The sequence below is a fragment of the Castor canadensis genome, chromosome 9, assembly GCF_047511655.1.
Source record: "Castor canadensis chromosome 9, mCasCan1.hap1v2, whole genome shotgun sequence".
NCBI lineage: Eukaryota > Metazoa > Chordata > Mammalia > Rodentia > Castoridae > Castor > Castor canadensis.
In genome coordinates this window covers 15,496,414-15,513,459 of record NC_133394.1, presented here as the reverse complement: position 1 = coordinate 15,513,459, position 17,046 = coordinate 15,496,414, and the positions used below count along the sequence as shown (strand labels likewise).

The window sequence follows — 17,046 nt, the reverse complement described above, 5'->3', positions numbered from 1 at the left end:
TTCCTGTCCATCATAAGGTGACTAGCCTGTGCCACACACTTCTGCTGCCACCATCTCTGCCTCACCATGGGCCCGGAATCATCAGAGCCAAGGACTTTGGACTGAACGCTCCGAAACAATGAGCACAAATAATTCCCTCCCCACGTCAGGTATTTTGTCACAACAATACAAAGTCTGACTATCACCTGTCAATGGACTTTTAAATTGATTTTAATTTTTGGCTATCCCAACTAAAGCTGCACTGAACATTTGTGTGCAAATCTTCGTATGCATCTATGTTTTTGTTTCACTGAGGTAAGTAAGAAGCGGTAGGTTTGGATCATATGGCAGATACAGTTTTACTTTGAGCAAACTGAAAATAACTAGACCATCTTATATTCAACCCAGTGATGTAAGAGGGGACCAATCACTTTGCATCCTTACAGGCACTCGGTGTGCTCACACTTTTTTCTTTTTAACACTAAAATAATATTGTAGCTTATAAAAAAACCCACATAACAAATTTCAACTCTTTTTGAGAGTACAGAAATCAATGTTTTGGATAAGTTACAAAATATTTTCCCATGTAATTATTTGTAGAAGTCTAGTACTATTATTAGCTAGATGCTCAGACATGGGTCTTAGGCACTAAAACCATAAATACCCCCACCGTGTGCCTGTAGAACGTGTTCATTTATACCTACCTTTCAGCATTTACTTGATCCTCATTGTTGTAATTTTAAGTCACATCCAAGGAATAAAGAAAGACCAGCTCTGAATTGGTACATACACTTATTTCTCAGTTTGTGGAATGTCTATACTTCGTTGACATAGCAAACAAATTTCAACTCAGATTTGCTTTGCAACAAAAAGAAGAGATACCAATCTTCTTTGCAATTAACTTTATAGTTCAACTGCATGAGGGTAATGTGCTGTATATGAAAAACTGCTAACTCAATTACAGGTATTAAATACCAAAACAAGAACATTTATTATCATTTATTTCATTTAACAATCCAGGAAGTTTGCAGTCATCAGCAGTTCCAGGGTAATTTCAGGAATTTGGGGGAATCTCAGTGGAGCTGTTAGTGTAGAGAACTTTGTAGGTTGAATCCATGTTTATTCTTGATAGCACATGTGACAGAATCTCTCTAAAATTGACCACATTGGTTTCATTCTCAGCAACCTCTCCACTCAACATGACTTTTTTTGTTTTTGTTGGAGGCACTGGGATTTGAACTCAGGACCTCATGCTTGCTAGGCACTTTACCACTTGATCCACTCCACCAGCTCAGTTTTGTGTTGGGTATTTTTGAAATGGGGTCTAGTGAGCTATTTGCCTGGGGTTGGCTTTGAACTGCAATCCTCCTTATCTCTGCCTCCCAAGTAGTTGGGATTACAGGCATGAGCCACTAGCACCTGGATCAACATGGCTCTCATGGTTCCTCACGTTGGGACTCATTCTCTTTGCGCAGTAATTTCGTGACCATCAGAAGACACCAGGTTGATATACACGGCATCAGCCCCACAGGTTTTCTCCTCTCCATCCATTACGTTCTCTTCAAGTGCTGCTTTGCTCCCAGGGACTTCAGTAGTTCTTGTCAGCCCTTCAGCTACTGCAGCTATCTCCCCGGGCAGGACCACAACCTCTACACCAGGACTGTCCCCCGCCCAGCTGCCTGCCCCCGTGGGCTCCCTGGTCACAATTTTTTATTTAATTTTTTTGCAAGTACTGGAATTTGAAGTCAGGGCTCTGCACTTGCTAAGCACATGCTCCACCACTGGAGCCACGCCTCTAGCTTTTTGCTCTAGTTATTTTGGAGATGGGGTCTTGCTTTTTGCTCAGACCAGTCTGGACTATAATCCTCCTGCTTTATGCTTCCTGTGTGCTGGGTGCTCACCACCACACCCAGCTTTTTCCACTGAGATGGGGCCCCAGTGTGGCTGGAACCAACAGCCTCCCAAGTAGCTTGAGATGACAAACATATGCCACCATGGCCAGTTATTGGCTGAGATGGGGTATCACAAACTTTTTTGCCCAGGCTGGCTTTAAACTGTGATCCTCCCTATCATGGCCTCCTAAATAGCTAGGATTACATGTGTGAGTCACTCCTGGTTACTCTTTTTAACATTAGTCATTCCAATGGGTGTTTAATGGTATCCTGTTTGGTTTTAATTAATATTTTCCTAGTGACAAATGATCTTTAGAAATCTAAAGGTTCTCATTTGATGTCTGTATATCTTCATAGGTGAAATGTTTGTTCAAATGATTGGAATACTTTTAAAGAAATTTAATCATTCATCTTATTACTGAGTTTTAAGTGTTTTTAAATGTAATCTAAATATAAGTTCATATTAGATATGGATTTACATATATTTATAACATATAAGTGATTATATACATGCTTCATAAATATTTTTCCCACTCTCTGACATCTTATAACCTTCAAACATTGTATTTAAAGGAATAAAACATTTAAATTTTCACAAGTCAAATGTACTGATTTTTTTTCTTTTCATTTGCTTTGTGTCAGACTTAAGAAATATTCATTAAATTCAGTCACTAATATCTTTTCCTATAAGTTCTATAGTTTAAGCTCTTACATTTAATCTTTGATTTATTTTAATTATTATAAATGGTGTGAAGGGTCAAGGTTAATTATTTTTACATGTATCCATCCAATAATTGCATCACTGTTGAAATTATTTTCTTTTTCTCACTGATTTGTCTTGGTACCTTTGTTGAAATTGTATCAGATGTAGATGTGTGAGAATTTTAGCAAAAGACAAAAGATTTATACAATCTGTAGAGAAACCAAGGTATATATGTATGTATTTTTCTGAACTTTATTTTGTTCCATTGATTTACTTGTGTCTCTTTATATTTTTCACTGTGTTAATTACCATAGCATTGTAAGTCTTAAAATAGACAGTATTGTGTAACTCTTCAAAATTTGTATTCTTTTTCAGCATCATTATGTCTATTTGAGGACTTTGATTTCCCAGTGACTGTAAGAATAAGTTTATCAATTTCTACAGAAAAGCCCATTGGATTTTGGCTGGGGTTGCACTGAGGCTACAAATCAACTTGATGGAAGAACTGACTTCTTCCATATCGGGTCCCCCCATCCATGGATACAGCATATTTCTCCATTTACTTGAGTTTTATTTACTTCCTATCACCAGTTAACTATAGTTTTTGTGTTTGTCTCACACACCCATTTCCATGGCTGGGCCTACATGTTTCACATTTTGATGCTATTATAAATAATATATTTTCTGATATCACTTATGATTGCTTGTTACTACTAGAAACACAGTTAATTTTTGTATGTTGACATGATCTACAGCCTTTACTCATTCATTAGTATGGCTTTTTGTACCTTCTGAAGGATTTTCTATATAAATGCTTATGCTATTTGTGAATAAATGCTTTACTTTTGCCTTCTAAATTGAATGATTCCTTTGTTTCTTTTGCTTGACTTATTGCAATGACTAAAATATGCTAAATAGCAGTAATGAGAGTAGATGTCTTTTCCTTGTTAGCTACCTTAGGTAGCTGGGGTTTTTTTTTGTTGTTGTTTGTTTGTTTTGTTTTTTAATAAATGTCTTTTAGTAGGTTGAGGTATTCACATATATTCTGAGTTTCTTGAGAGTTTTTTTTTTTTTTAATTAGGAACTGGAGATAATATTTCACCAAATGCTCTTTCTGTATATGTTGAGGTGAATGTATAATTTTTCCTTCTTAGTTTATTAATATGACAAAATGTATTGACTTATTTTTGACTTTTAACCAACCTTGCATTTCTGGGACAAACCTCATATAACCATACTATATTATCCTTTTTATGAATTGTTGGACTCCAGCTGAAAACAATATCAAAGAATTTTTACATCTGTGTCCATAAGAATATTGGCTTGTAGTTTCCTCTTCTTGTATGACTTTTGTTGGTTTTGATATCCAATTAAGGCTAATTTCACTCAGGCATCTTCCTTCCTTATTAGTTTTAGGGAAAAGTTTACGTAGAATTAGTGTTCTTTTTTTTTTCCTTTAAACATTTGGAAAATTTATCAGTGAGAGCATCTGGGCAAGGAGTTTTCATTGTAGAATGCTTCTAACTATAAACTTTATAGATATTCAAGTCATTTTTTAAGGGCTTTTTGTTTTTCAATACTGGGGTTTGCTAGTTTGGGTCCTTTGAAACATCGTCATTTATCTAAGTTTTAAATTTAACGGCAAAATGTTGTTTAAAATATTCCAAATATCTTTGGCTTTTATAATTATGTCACCACTCTTGTTCCTGTGATTGATAATTTGTATCTTTGCTCATGTGTTTCCTAACTGGTATAACTTGTGGGTAATCAATTTTATTGACCTTACAGGACCCGTTTTTTATTTTCTTGTTTTTTTTTTTCTTTTCTTCTATCTTTTTGTTTTGTTTTGTTTTTTATTGCTTTTCTGCTGATTTCTCTTCTCTCCCTGATATTTACATTTCAATATTTACTTCAGATATAATTCCTCCCTCCACTGGTTTCTTAAGATGCAAGCTGATTTCACTGATTTAAGATCCTTCTTCTTTTCTAATCTGGGTTTATGATGTTATAAATTTTCCTCTAGTGCTGCCTTACCTGGATCTCACACATTTTGAGTTGTCATATTTCTATCTTAATTAAGGTCATATATCTTGCATGCAATCAGGCCAGGGCATTTATTTCTAAGGAGGAGGAAGCCCTTATCATTGTTCAGAAACGGTACGTTATGTGAGAAAGTTGAGCAATGGAAGGGATAGGCTATGTCAGGCACCTCATATAGCAACTTGGATATTTTTTACTTCACCTGTTTCTAGAATCCTTAGGCCCTGTTCTGAGCTGCTGAGGCCACTGATTTCACAAGGGAAAAATATAATAGTGCTTGTTTTATGTCTGTGCTGTGTACCCTCCACCTCTTACCCTGTGCTGTGTTTGCTGCTGGGTGTGACACTGTAGAATCCACTTGGCCCACAGGTATATACAACCTAGGAGTCCACAGACATTAACGCCAGTGGGGAAATCTTTGATCAATAAGAGGTGTAAGCAATGGGTTTCTTTTTCTCCCCCTGGTTAGGTTGTTTTGAGACAGTGGACTACAGCTTCTTGGAAGATGGTTATGGAACAATTCATATTCAATTCAATTCAATTCAAGAGGCTGCATTAGCCACTGCATTCACTTTTCCCCCTTCTCTGACTTACTTCCTGTGTTTTGTTCCAGCTTCTCTGAAACTTGTACTCTAATTAAGTATGTAAACTTTTGTCTTAGATTCCACTCTCTGGGAAACTCAGCCTATGGCAGATAAATGATAAATCAGAGCTTATTACTTTCAATTTATTTTATTTAAAAATTATTCTATATTCATCAATTTCTACCATAATTGAGAAAATTAAAATAAGAATGCAAAGTTATGACTAGGCTTTAATTTAAAAACAAACTATTGTTACAAAATGTTCTCACTTCTTTATTTAGAATTGGTTCACCAATTATTTTCCTCTGATGATTGTATTTCTTTTTTTTTTTTTTACTTGAGACAGGGTCTCCCTATGTAGTCCAGGCTGGCCTAGAACTCACTATGCAGCCCTGGCTGGCTTTGAACTTGTGGTCCTTCTGCCTCAGCCATTGGGTGGTAGTATTACAGGCATGGACCTCCATGCTTGGCTATATTTCCTTCTTAAGTACTGTGGAGCGTTTTGCATTTTGAGTTTGTGTGTCTGGCAGGTAGAGGGTGTTGAGGCTGCCAAAACTGTTTGGGGGTGGTTAGAGCCCTGGAGTTTGTACTTGAATTACAAACTGTCTGAGAGGTGAATGCTCACTGTCCCATGTACTATCTGCAGTCGCTTCTATTCTTAGAAAAGCCACCTCCACATCAGCTGTCTCCTTCCTCTGAGGTGCTGATAGTGATATCAGAAAAGGTAAGAGGGAATCTTTGCATTATGAGTAACCTCTGTGAAAGTGTATGTTGTCACTTGGGACGTGAGTGTATGCTTGACCTGGTTTCTTTTATGGTTGCTAAAATTCTTCATAGATTTGGCTCTTTTCTTGTTACTCTTTGCTCAGTGACTAATATTGGTATAAATCTCTGTCTGCTGGTAAGCCTTCTGTTGACAGCTCGGGCTCAGATTTCATACAGAGCAACTAACTGCTACTCTGGCATTTGAGAAGAATAAGGTACTGGGACATAGTGACATTGTCTTGTGTTACCTCTTCACTACAAAGCTAGTAAGTTCTCATTGTGCAAAATGTAAAAAGTTGAGCAAATGGAAGGAATGCCACCAGAGTTCTGTCACCCAGAGCACAATCATTATTGACATGAGGATGTATTTTGCTTGAATCTTTTTGCTGAGCATATTACATTTACATGAAATTAAATATATCAATGTTTTGGGGCTGGCAGAGTGGCTCAAGTGGTAGAGCACCTGCCTAGCAAGCCTAAGGCTCTGAGTTCAAACCCCAGAATCACCAATAAAAGAAAAAAAAAAAAGGAAAAGAAATATGCAAAAATGCATGGAAGAATATATGTTTTCTGGTTTGAAAAATAATACATGCTTAGTACACCAAATTAGAGAAGTAAAATAAAAAAGAAAATTAAAGTTATTGTGAGCCCTATCATCTAAAATAATCATGCCAATATTTATTTTCATCCACACAAAACATACACACAAAACATCACTCCAAAATAAATATTTCTTAAAGATTCCAGTAATATTCTGGATAGTACACATTATATATAAGAGCATTCATTAAACCTGAATTATTTAGACAGTTACAAAAGTGAACTAAGGTATTTACTATAAATATGATGTTGTGAGATGAATATTTTTTGAAATGTACATCTGATATCTCCTGAATAGTGGTGATATCAAATAAGAGATCTTAAGACTTAGCATTTACTAGAAAAAAAATACATAACTTTAAAATTCCCAAGGCAAAATAGTTAATGTTGGACTTCAGATGAAGCAAAGGATGAAATAACAGTGTAGTCAAGCTGTTTGATGTAAAAGAACTAGTCACAAGGACACACCACCACCAACACAGGACAGACTGACACATGCACACACACACGTATACACACACATTCTTGGAAAGGCTGAAGACAAAACAAGCTTAAAGTAACTACCCAAAAGATGTGTTAAGCTAGCATGTCTTATGTGCATTTGAATGTATACAGTGGTTTTAAGCAAGTTGTTCTACTTTTACGGTGGTTGTTTAGTTTTTAGAAGGTATGATATTTGACTTTCTACTAGTGGACAGTATTTTGCTTATTTTGCATTTCACAGCAGGGATCCAGGCTCAGGCAATACTTTTCATTAATTGGGAGGTTCTCAATCTTTAACAATTCTGTGTTTTCTTCCATACATGTAGTCATACTGTCAGTAAAAGAGATTCTAATACTCTTAACACTACATCTTGTTCAAACCTTCTAGCTAACACATTTATGAGAGCAAAAACTGCCACAGTAGGTGGTATGTTAGTTAAATGTGCAGTGAAAGTGCCTTGAGACTTTATTTACTTACTAAGTAATTAATTTTTGCCATACTGAGGATTTAATCCAGGGCTTCATGCTTGCTAGGGCATTCCTGTACCCCCTGAGCCACACCCCCCTTCTCCCCAGCCCTTTGGTCTTGATTCTGTTTTTGCGATAGGGTTTTGCTAACTTTGCCCAGGCTGGACTTGAACTCCAGATGCTCCTGCCTCTGTCTGTGAAGTAACTGGGATTATAGATTTGCACCACCATTCCCAGTGAAACTTTGCATTTGATTATATAAAGCATACAAAGATAATAATTTTAATTTCATTTTAAATTTTGAGATAATAGATTCACATGGAGTTCTAGGAATCTACAGAGAGATTTCCTCACCTAATATGCTGTACCTACTTTCCCCTGTGTCCTACAAAGGCCCATATGATAGATGCTTGGTCCCTGGGTGATGGTATTGGCAGGTGGGACCCATGGGGGGATCTTTAGGTCATTGGGGGTGTGTCCTTGAAGGTGATTGTGGAATCCCCTGTGAGGGTCCTCTTTGCTCTCTTTCATTTCTCAGCCATGAGGTGAGCAGTTTCGTTCTACTACACATCCCTGCCATAATATTCGCCTCTCCACAGGCCAAAAAGCAGTGGAGCCAAACAATCCTCATTGACTGAAACTGTGAGCCAAGATAAGCTTTTCTTCTTTACAAGTTGGTTATCTCAGGTATTTGTTAGGGTGATGGAAAGCTGCCATAGCCCTAAGGGTAGTTTGTTACCCTGTCACAAGTGATGGACCCAGGTGATATTGATACTGGTGAATGTGTTCTCACCAGTTTACCATGTTCATCTGAGTATGCAGCGTACATTTAGCTCCACGCAATTTTATCACACGGGTGGATTTCTGAATTCACTATCACCACAACAGTCAAGATGCAGAAAACCTAGATCCACAGCAAGGATTCCTCATGTTACTCATGCTTTTTTAACCATATTTACCCTCCCTGCCATCCCTACTGCCATCCCTAGCTCTCTGCAACCATTAATCTGCTCTTCATTTGTAAAAATCAAGAATGCTATATAAATGGAATCTAAAGTATATAAACTTTTGGCCTTGGCTTTTTCTTTAAACTTAGCAATCCCTTGAGATATCCAAGTTCCTGAGTATGTACCAATAGTTTAATCCTTTTTTATTGTTGCGTAGTATTCTGTGATACGGCATATCAACTATTTCTTTTACCATTCACTCACTGAAAGATATCTGTTTTTTTTCCTGGTGTCTTACTTTTTTGAATATACCTGACATTAATATTTGTGTACTGATTTTGATGTGAGCATATGAGCATAAGTTTTTATTTCTTTGGGATAAATAAATAATTGTGTAATTTCTCAGTCATATAGTAATTATATATTTGGTTTTATCATGGTGCTTTCAGTGAGTTTCTTGAAAAGAGCATGTAAGTGGTGTGTGTGTGTGTATATGTGTGTGTGTGTGTGTGTGTGTGTGTGTGTGTGTGTAATCTACTTTACCAATCTCTGTCTTTTAGTTGGTATGTTTAGGCCATTTACACTTAAGGTAATTAGATCTTAAAACTGTCACTTCATCGTTTGGCTTTCGTTGTTTTCATTCCTATTTCTCTTTTCTTGCCTTCCTGTGGATCCTTTGACATTTTTTGAGATTTCATCTTGAATTATTAATATTTGGGAGGAGGGATTTCTTTTGATAGTTTTTTTTAGTGGTTGATCTGGGTATTAAACTATACATGTGACTTACCACACTCTTCTATCACTGACATTTTCTACTTTGAGTGAAGTATGGAAACTATTTCCATTGAGGTCCATTTACCTCTTCTACTTTTAAAGATAATGGTTTTGTGTCTTGCAGTGTAGATAAAATTCTTTGATATTACTCCTTTCAGGAGGTGGAGCCTAATTCCCTCCCCAATGACTATAGGCCATACTCAGTGACAAATAGCATAACAGGAGAGTACTGGGGTGCTACCTCAGGGGCCGGCTTATCTGTCTCTCTCAGAATGCTCTCTGTGGAGGAAGTTGGCTGTCATTTTGTGAGCAGCCGGATGGAGATACCCACGAGTAAGGGACCGAGGGTTTCTGCAAAAAGCCATGTAAGTGAGCCTCTAAGAGTGAATCCTCCAGCCTCAACTAACCTTTCTGATTTGGCATTGTCATTGTTGCTGCTGTTGTTTTGTTTTCTTAAGACAGGGTCTCACTCTGTTGCCCTGGCTGGCCTTAACCACACGCCTCATATACCACCAAGCTCGTCTCTTTGACTCAACTTTGACATCTTGACTGTAACCTCATGAGGAAATCACAACTAACTCTAGTGAGCTATTCCTGAGTTCCTGATTCCAGAAACTATGTGAGATAATAAATGTTACTTGTTTTAAGTAACATTTAAGAAAACTAATTTAAGAAATTAGTTTTGCACCAATTTCTTATGCATCTTTACATAACTAATGCCAGTATTGACTCTGTCTGAAAGTATATTAATATATTAAAAGATTATGAGAATATTAACCTCATTCAAAATCATCCTGCAGATTACCTTTGCCTTTATAATGACACCAGAGTTGCGTACATGAAAGAATTAGATCAGGCCTAGAAACAGATGACTGAGTTGCCTCAAGTGTGAAGGATGGTTGTTTTTGCCTTGGTAAGTGGGGTAGAGGAGAATCCAGGACATGGTTTCTTCAAAGTTCTGCCTCCCACACTTGTTTGCCTCCCCACCCACCCTTCCCGGAGGCTGCTGGCTGCGAGCTACCTTTTGTGATGTTTGCTTCCAATAACTGACCTTGATCATGATCACACATGAAGGCATCCCCAAAACTATGCGCCATGATAGGTTGCAAAACTATTAACCAATGGCCTGCATCTGTAATGATTTATTATTAAAATGTGAAGTCATCTGGAACATCTTTTGAATATAATTGCTTAGTGCTCCCATTCAGTTATACAAAAGAAACAGAGAAGAGACCCTGATTTAAAAGATAAAATGAAACCAAATCTAATCACTCCTTGTCAACTCTACTGAATGTTTTCCAGTGTCTATGCTCAACTATGCTTTTGTTGCCATCTTTAACAACTATTTTCTGAATGTGTTAGTAAGCTTCTGTTACTGTGACAAAATACCTGAAAAAAACCAATCTAATCAAGCAAAAGATTTATTTTTCGCCCATAGTTTCAGAAGTTGCAGTCCAACTGCTTGGTTTTGTCACTTTAGACCTGTGGTGGCACAGGAAGTGAAAGAGAGAGAAAGGAGCTGGGGTCCCAATATCCAATTCAAAGGCATAACCACAATGATCTAACTTCTTCTCTCTAGGATCCATCTTCTAAAGGTTCTACCACTTCTCAATGGCAACAAAACTGAGGACCAAGCCTTCAACCTCTGGGCCTTTGTGGGACATTCAAGATCCAAACTGTAGCAGTGAGTATAAATCTACTGTCTTTGAATCTAACGTTACCAGTTTATATAGTGGCTAATGCAGCAATGGAGCAATCACTGGCAGCTTTGGACTTCCTTTTATAAAGGTGCTTGGTACAGGAGTGTGGAAATAGAGCAGGAACTGGAAGAAAGGGCATTTTGTAGAAGCTACACTGACAAAGGAAGGAGCGACCACAGGGGTCACGGTGGCTAACGTCCTCCTTTCAAGCCACTTATTGGCACTGCCATGGAAAACAGTATTGTACTGTGGAAAGCTTTCTCCACTTCTTCTGATGGCGACTCTTCCTGTAAGTCTCTTAATTCTTATTCCCTAAAGCACTGACTCTCAAGCTTTAGCAATATAGAACCATATGCAATTACCATCAGAACACATATTAGTTTCTGATCTAATATTACTGTGGTAAGGACTGAAGGTTTCCAATTCTGGAGAGTTCTCAGGAGAGGCTGATGCAGCTCTCTTCTAAATAACACCAAGGACTGCTTCCCCAATTGCCAAGCTTGGGTAGGGATCCTGGGATCCTGGAATCCTGGGGATATGGTGAAGACAAGTGCCAAGGAAGCAAAGCAGATCACCAAACTACTTAGTATGCGTTATGCTTTGCATATGATGCATCCCCCTGTAAGGATCAAGGGCTGAAGACTTGGTCCCCACCTGGTGGATCTAATCATTAAAAGGTGCTTGGATCACAGGGACCTAAGCCAAAGTTTACTGTACTGATGTATTCAAAATTTGAATAGACCACTGGGAGGTGGTGGAACTGTGGAAGGTGGGGCCTAGCTGGAGGAAGTGGGTCACTGGGCACATGCCTCTGAACGGTACATCTTGGCCCTGGCCCTTCCCCATTACTCCTCCTTGCTTTCTGGATGCCATGGAGGGAGCAGCTTTTCTCTATGATGCCCTTTGTCTGTGATGTTCTGCCTTGCCATGGGCCTAAAAGCAATAGAGCCAGCCAACCATGCATGGAAACCACAAAGATGGTTGCAGAAGAAACCCTGAGCCAGAATAAATCTTTCCTTTTTTAAGCTGCTTTTTCCTCAGATATATCCTTAGATACAGTGAGGAAAACTCTGCCTGATACAGCATGAAGCAGGGAAAGGAATATGCATTTGCTCTTGAGAAAGAGGAAATGAAGAGGAGAGAGATGGAGGAAGAGAAGTGGAAGAAATGTGACGGCCTGAAGCTGAAGGATCAGATAAAGATCAAGGCAGTCACTGAAATTCACCTGGTAGGGAAGTATTTAGAGATCTTCAAAAATTCCTGTTCTCCACCTGGAAAAAATTTAAAATACACAAAATTCATTTATATCCTTATAAAGTGTGTGTGAGTGTGTGTGTGTGTGTGTGAGAGAGAGAGAGAGAGAGAGAGAATGAGTGAGCATATGCATCTGCCTGTGGAAGGTATGTAGACAGATGCTGATTTTTGCTAAAGGTTGCAGTTGCTCAGAACAGAGGCAGCACATTTGAGATGGTGAAGTGACCAGCAGGATGAAGAAGCTATTGGCTATAATTGAGGTGATCAATAACACATTAGTTCCTACACCCCACCCTTCCCCTCACTGGCAATAGCAGTTACCAACAAGCAGAGTTGGGACCTTGCATAGGATACAAAATTAGAGGCTTGAGTCAATCATATCTAGTTCTATGGATGCCAGAGACATCTCAGCTAAAATTCAGGGTGCTTCTTTTTAGGGTTCTCATGCACTTTGTGTTTATTCTTAAGTCTCCACTTCTGGTAAAGCAGAGTACCAACTTCTTTCAATCACAGCCTTGCAAGGCTCCTGTCTGCCTTTTCGTCATACATTCACAGAATATATTTGGAGGTGACCTCCCTGCTACAAATCATCTTCTTACCAGCTTTGTCTCTACAAGGCTGTAAGTGTCTGAAGGAAGGGAGGGAAGGAAGAACATTTCCTTTGGGATTTAAGACCAACCGGCTGCTTCCTGCCTACCTCTTCCTTGGCTGTCCTTGAGCTCTCCAGCCCTGACTAGTTCAGAATGTTTTTTGAGCCTTAAAAAGAAAACAACTAGCTAAAAAGATTAAATTGGAGGCTAATGGTACACTTACTTCAATTTGGAAGTAACTGGAAAGATAGAGAGTGTTGTTTCTTAACCATCTTGTTCCTCTAGACAGCGTTAGCTGTGAAAAGTCAAGAAAATTAAACATGGAAACCTTTGATGGTGGAGATGGTGAATCAAACTAGTCTTACATTTTGGAATCTTCCATAGAGACTAGATTCGTATTGTGAGCATGGGGTGAAAGTTTTTTTTCCCAGCACTGAAGCCTTATGTCTAAGATAGAGTCTTGACATGTTCTGCAAATTGGAGAGCACCTCCTTAGAGCCACTGGAGCAAAGCATTCTTTCTCCTGCTCCTGGCCTGCAGCACCTTCCCCTTCCTTGTGGATTTTCACACTGTTCTCCCCATTCTCCTACAGTGCCTTTCGTCACGTTCATGACCGTTCTGTACCCACAAAAGGGTAGAGGTGTTGGCCCTGGGCTCCACAGTTTCTGTCAGTGCTAGGCATTGTACCAACACCAACAGAATGCTCACGTGGGCTCCTCCCAGAGGGCATGCAGTCGGTATTCAACAGACAATAAACAATAGCCAACAAGGATCATGGCCACTGAAGTTGCAAAAGAGGGGACTGTTTTTATTATTTATGTTTTCTGGCAATTGCTTATGGTTCCTTTATTCAAACATTGGTAGATAAACCAAAAAAAGGATTCATAGAAGAAATGGTTCTCTAAAGATGTTGATAAGTAAAAGAATTTATATGAATTCTGAAAACTTACAAAAAGGAATCAATTATTAGAAGAATATTGGCAGCTTACAAGCTGGTGGAAGAACTTAAACAACTGAGCCTGGGAAAGGGTAGGAAACAGAAGTCTTGCCTTATTCAGATTTTAGAATGAGAGAATTTGACTGAACAAGGTAGGGTGTGTTGTCTCTAATTTGGTTCCAACCATCCAGATGGTTGGGAGATAAGACAGGAAGCCCAGCTGCTGTGATTGGAGAATCTTTCTGAGCTGGGCATCCTCCTCTCAACAGAGATGTACTGGAGCAGCCAGGCACAATTATAATCAGTCAAGTTAGTGGCCATTCAATGGGCTGGACCTAAGCACGGATTCTTGTCTGAAATAGGAATAATTTGTTTCCAAACTAGAGAGAGCACAAAGCATTCTCTAATCAAGAGCAGAGGTTCTCAAACTGGTGACTCCAGTTTGAGATATTACCGAGAACTTACTAGAAATGTAAATTATTTTTTCCCCCCTCAGATCCAGTGACTCAAAATCTCAGGGTGAAGCCCTTAAGAGTTTAATCATTAATAATCACACACTTTTTTTTTCATCTATTGACATGATCATGTGTCTTTTTCCTTCCCTTTTATTACCATATTGTGTCATGTTGATTGAGTATGTCAAGCCATTCTTGTATCCTTATGATAAATCTCACTTGGTCATGATATATGATTCCTTTAATGTATTATTGAGTTGGGTTTGCTAATAACTTGTTAAGGATTTTTTTTACCCATACTTCTCAGGGAAATTGGCTTGTAGTTTTATTCTTTTGTAGTGTCTTTGCCTGATTTTGGCATCAAGGTAGTACTGACTACATAAAATGAATGTGGAAGTGTTTCATTTTTTTTCCTATTTTAGGAAGAATTTAAGAAAGTCTGGTATTAATTACTCATTGAAAGCTCTATGAATCCAGCTATGAGGTCATCAGATCATGGGCTTTTCTTTGTTGGCCTGTTTTTGATTATCCATTCAATCTCCTTATATAATCTAATTCAGTTTTGGTAATATACATGCCTTTAGGTATTTATCCACCCTCCTAGCTTGTTCAGTTTGTTGTATATAGTTGTTCATAATACTCCCTTATTATTCTTTTTATATCTGAGGCATCCAGTATAATATTTTCTCTTTCGTTTCTGATTTACTTATTTAAGTCTTTGCTCTCTGTTCCTTAGTTATTCTAGTTAGCACTTGGTTTTATCTTTTCAAAGAATAACTTCTGATTTTTTTGATTCTTTGATTTCTCTTTTCTGTAATCTTCTTTGTTTCATTCCCTCTCCTAATTTTGGCTTAGTTTTTCTTTTCCTAGTTCCTTGATGTATAAAATTAAGCTATTTGGGATCTTTCTTCTTTTTTAATGTAGGCATTTGTCGCTATAAACTTCCTCTCATGACTGACTTTGCTGCATTGGCTAGGTTTTGATGTTGTGCTTTTACATTTCTTTGTCTCAATATACTTTTTAATTTCCCTTTGATTTCCTCTTTGGTGCAGTGGCTGTTTTAGAGTATGCTATTTAATTTCCATAAGTTTGTGAATTTCCCCATTTTCTTATTTTCACTGTTTCTAGCTTCTATCCACTGTGATTGAAAAACATCTTTGAGAGAACTGATAATCTTGAATTTGTAATTGCTTGTTTTGTCACTTATGTGATTTGTGTGGGAAATGTTCTGTGCATGCTGAAGAAGTTTGCAGTTTTCAGCTATGTCAGTCATGCTCCTTTTGTCCACAATAATTGTTCAAGTCAACCTGTTTCCTTACTGATTTTCTGCAGCTGTTCTATCTATTACTGTAAGCAGGACATTAAAGTTTCCTACTATTATTATATTGATGTCTAATTTGGCCTTCCAATCTATCAATATTTGCTTCATATAATTAGGTATTCTGATCTTAAGTGTGTATTTAATTGTGGTATCTTCCTACTGGATTTACCCTTTTATCATTATCATTTTGTATCTCTAATGACAGTTCTAGAGTTCTATCTATTTTGTGTGATGTAATTACAGTAGCTGCCTCTTGCTTTCTTTTGGTTACCATTTGCTTAAAATATCTTTTTCTATCCCTTTACTTTCAACCTATATGTGCCCTTAATTCTTTTTTTTTCATTTAGTTATATATGCATACAATGTTTGGGTCATTTATGTGTCCTTAATTCTAAAGGAGTTTCTTGTAGACAGCATATTGGTGGATTTTGTTTACTAAAACCTACTTGTGACTTTTCCTTGCTGATCTTAATCTATTTATATTTGACGTAATTTTCATAAATGAGAAGTTACTGTAGCCATTTTAAATTGTTTTCCACTGTTGCTTTCTTCCTTTGTTACTCATTGACTTTTTTTTTTATAATTATTTGGGTTTTTTTTAAATCCCTTTATCATTTGTGTATCTATTATAGGTTTCATTTTTCTTTGTGGGTAGCTTGAGGCTGGCATAAAATATCATGTAGTTGTAACCTTCTAGTGTAAGTTGGTAACAACTTAACTTAATTGCATATAAAAATACTTCACCTTTACTATTCCTTCTGTGTTTTATGTTCTTGTAGTCAAAGTTTACTTATTTTTGTACTGTATAGACATTAACACATTTTATCTATTAATTTTTATATTAGTACTAAAATAATTTATATACCTCCTTTATACTGTTATGCTAACCAGTATGTTTACATATTTACCTGTATCTGTTGATTTATGTTTTCATAAGCTTTCACATTTCTGTTTAGACTATTTTCACTTCAGTTTAGAGATCTTTGTTAAGCAGTTCCCGTTTAGTGCTAACAAACTTCAGGGTTTTTTTTTGGGTGGGGATTCTTTCTCTCTCCGTAATGTTTACTGTGCTGAATCTAATATTCTTGGTTGACATTTTTTTCTCAGTACTTTGAATATATTATCTCATTCTGTCTTTACCTGTGACATTTCCACTAAGAAATTCACAGATTATTAACATTCCTTTGTATATGACAAGTTACTCTTTTCTTGACATTTTCAAAATTATCTTTGTCTTTTGACAATTTGATTATGATATATCTTGGTACAGTCCTCTTTGAGTTCAACCTCTGAAGATATTTGAGCTTCATGAACCTGAATCTGAATGTCTATTTCCTTCCCAGGATTTGAGGAGTTTTCAGTCATTATTTCTTTAAATAAACTTTTTGACCCTTTTCCCCTCTCTTCTCTTTCTTGCAATCCCAGAATGCATTCATTGGTTCTCTTGATGGTATCCCATAAATCTTGTAGGCTTTCCTGCCCTTTCATTTTTATCTTATCTCAAATGGCATATTTATTTATAGTCATGGTCTCACTGTGTAGCCCAGGCTTTTC

The 17,046-nt window shown here is 37.3% G+C and overlaps 1 long non-coding RNA gene and 1 pseudogene across 2 annotated transcripts in view; one reads left to right on the top strand and one right to left on the bottom strand.

Moving 5' to 3' along the window:
• Window positions 1–987: 987 nt before the first annotated feature.
• Window positions 988–1,530, bottom strand: LOC109678354 (elongin-C-like; annotated as a pseudogene).
• Window positions 1,531–5,855: 4,325 nt separating this feature from the next.
• The window catches only part of LOC141410719 (uncharacterized), a 159,895-nt gene continuing 148,704 nt past the window's right edge, over window positions 5,856–17,046 (top strand). The window contains exon 1 of one of the 2 annotated variants that reach the window (XR_012435508.1): window positions 5,856–5,922. This is a non-coding gene — a long non-coding RNA (uncharacterized lncRNA). Of the gene's footprint in view, window positions 5,923–10,812; window positions 10,920–17,046 lie in introns of those variants that run through there. The other variant, XR_012435509.1, reaches the window with a different exon arrangement.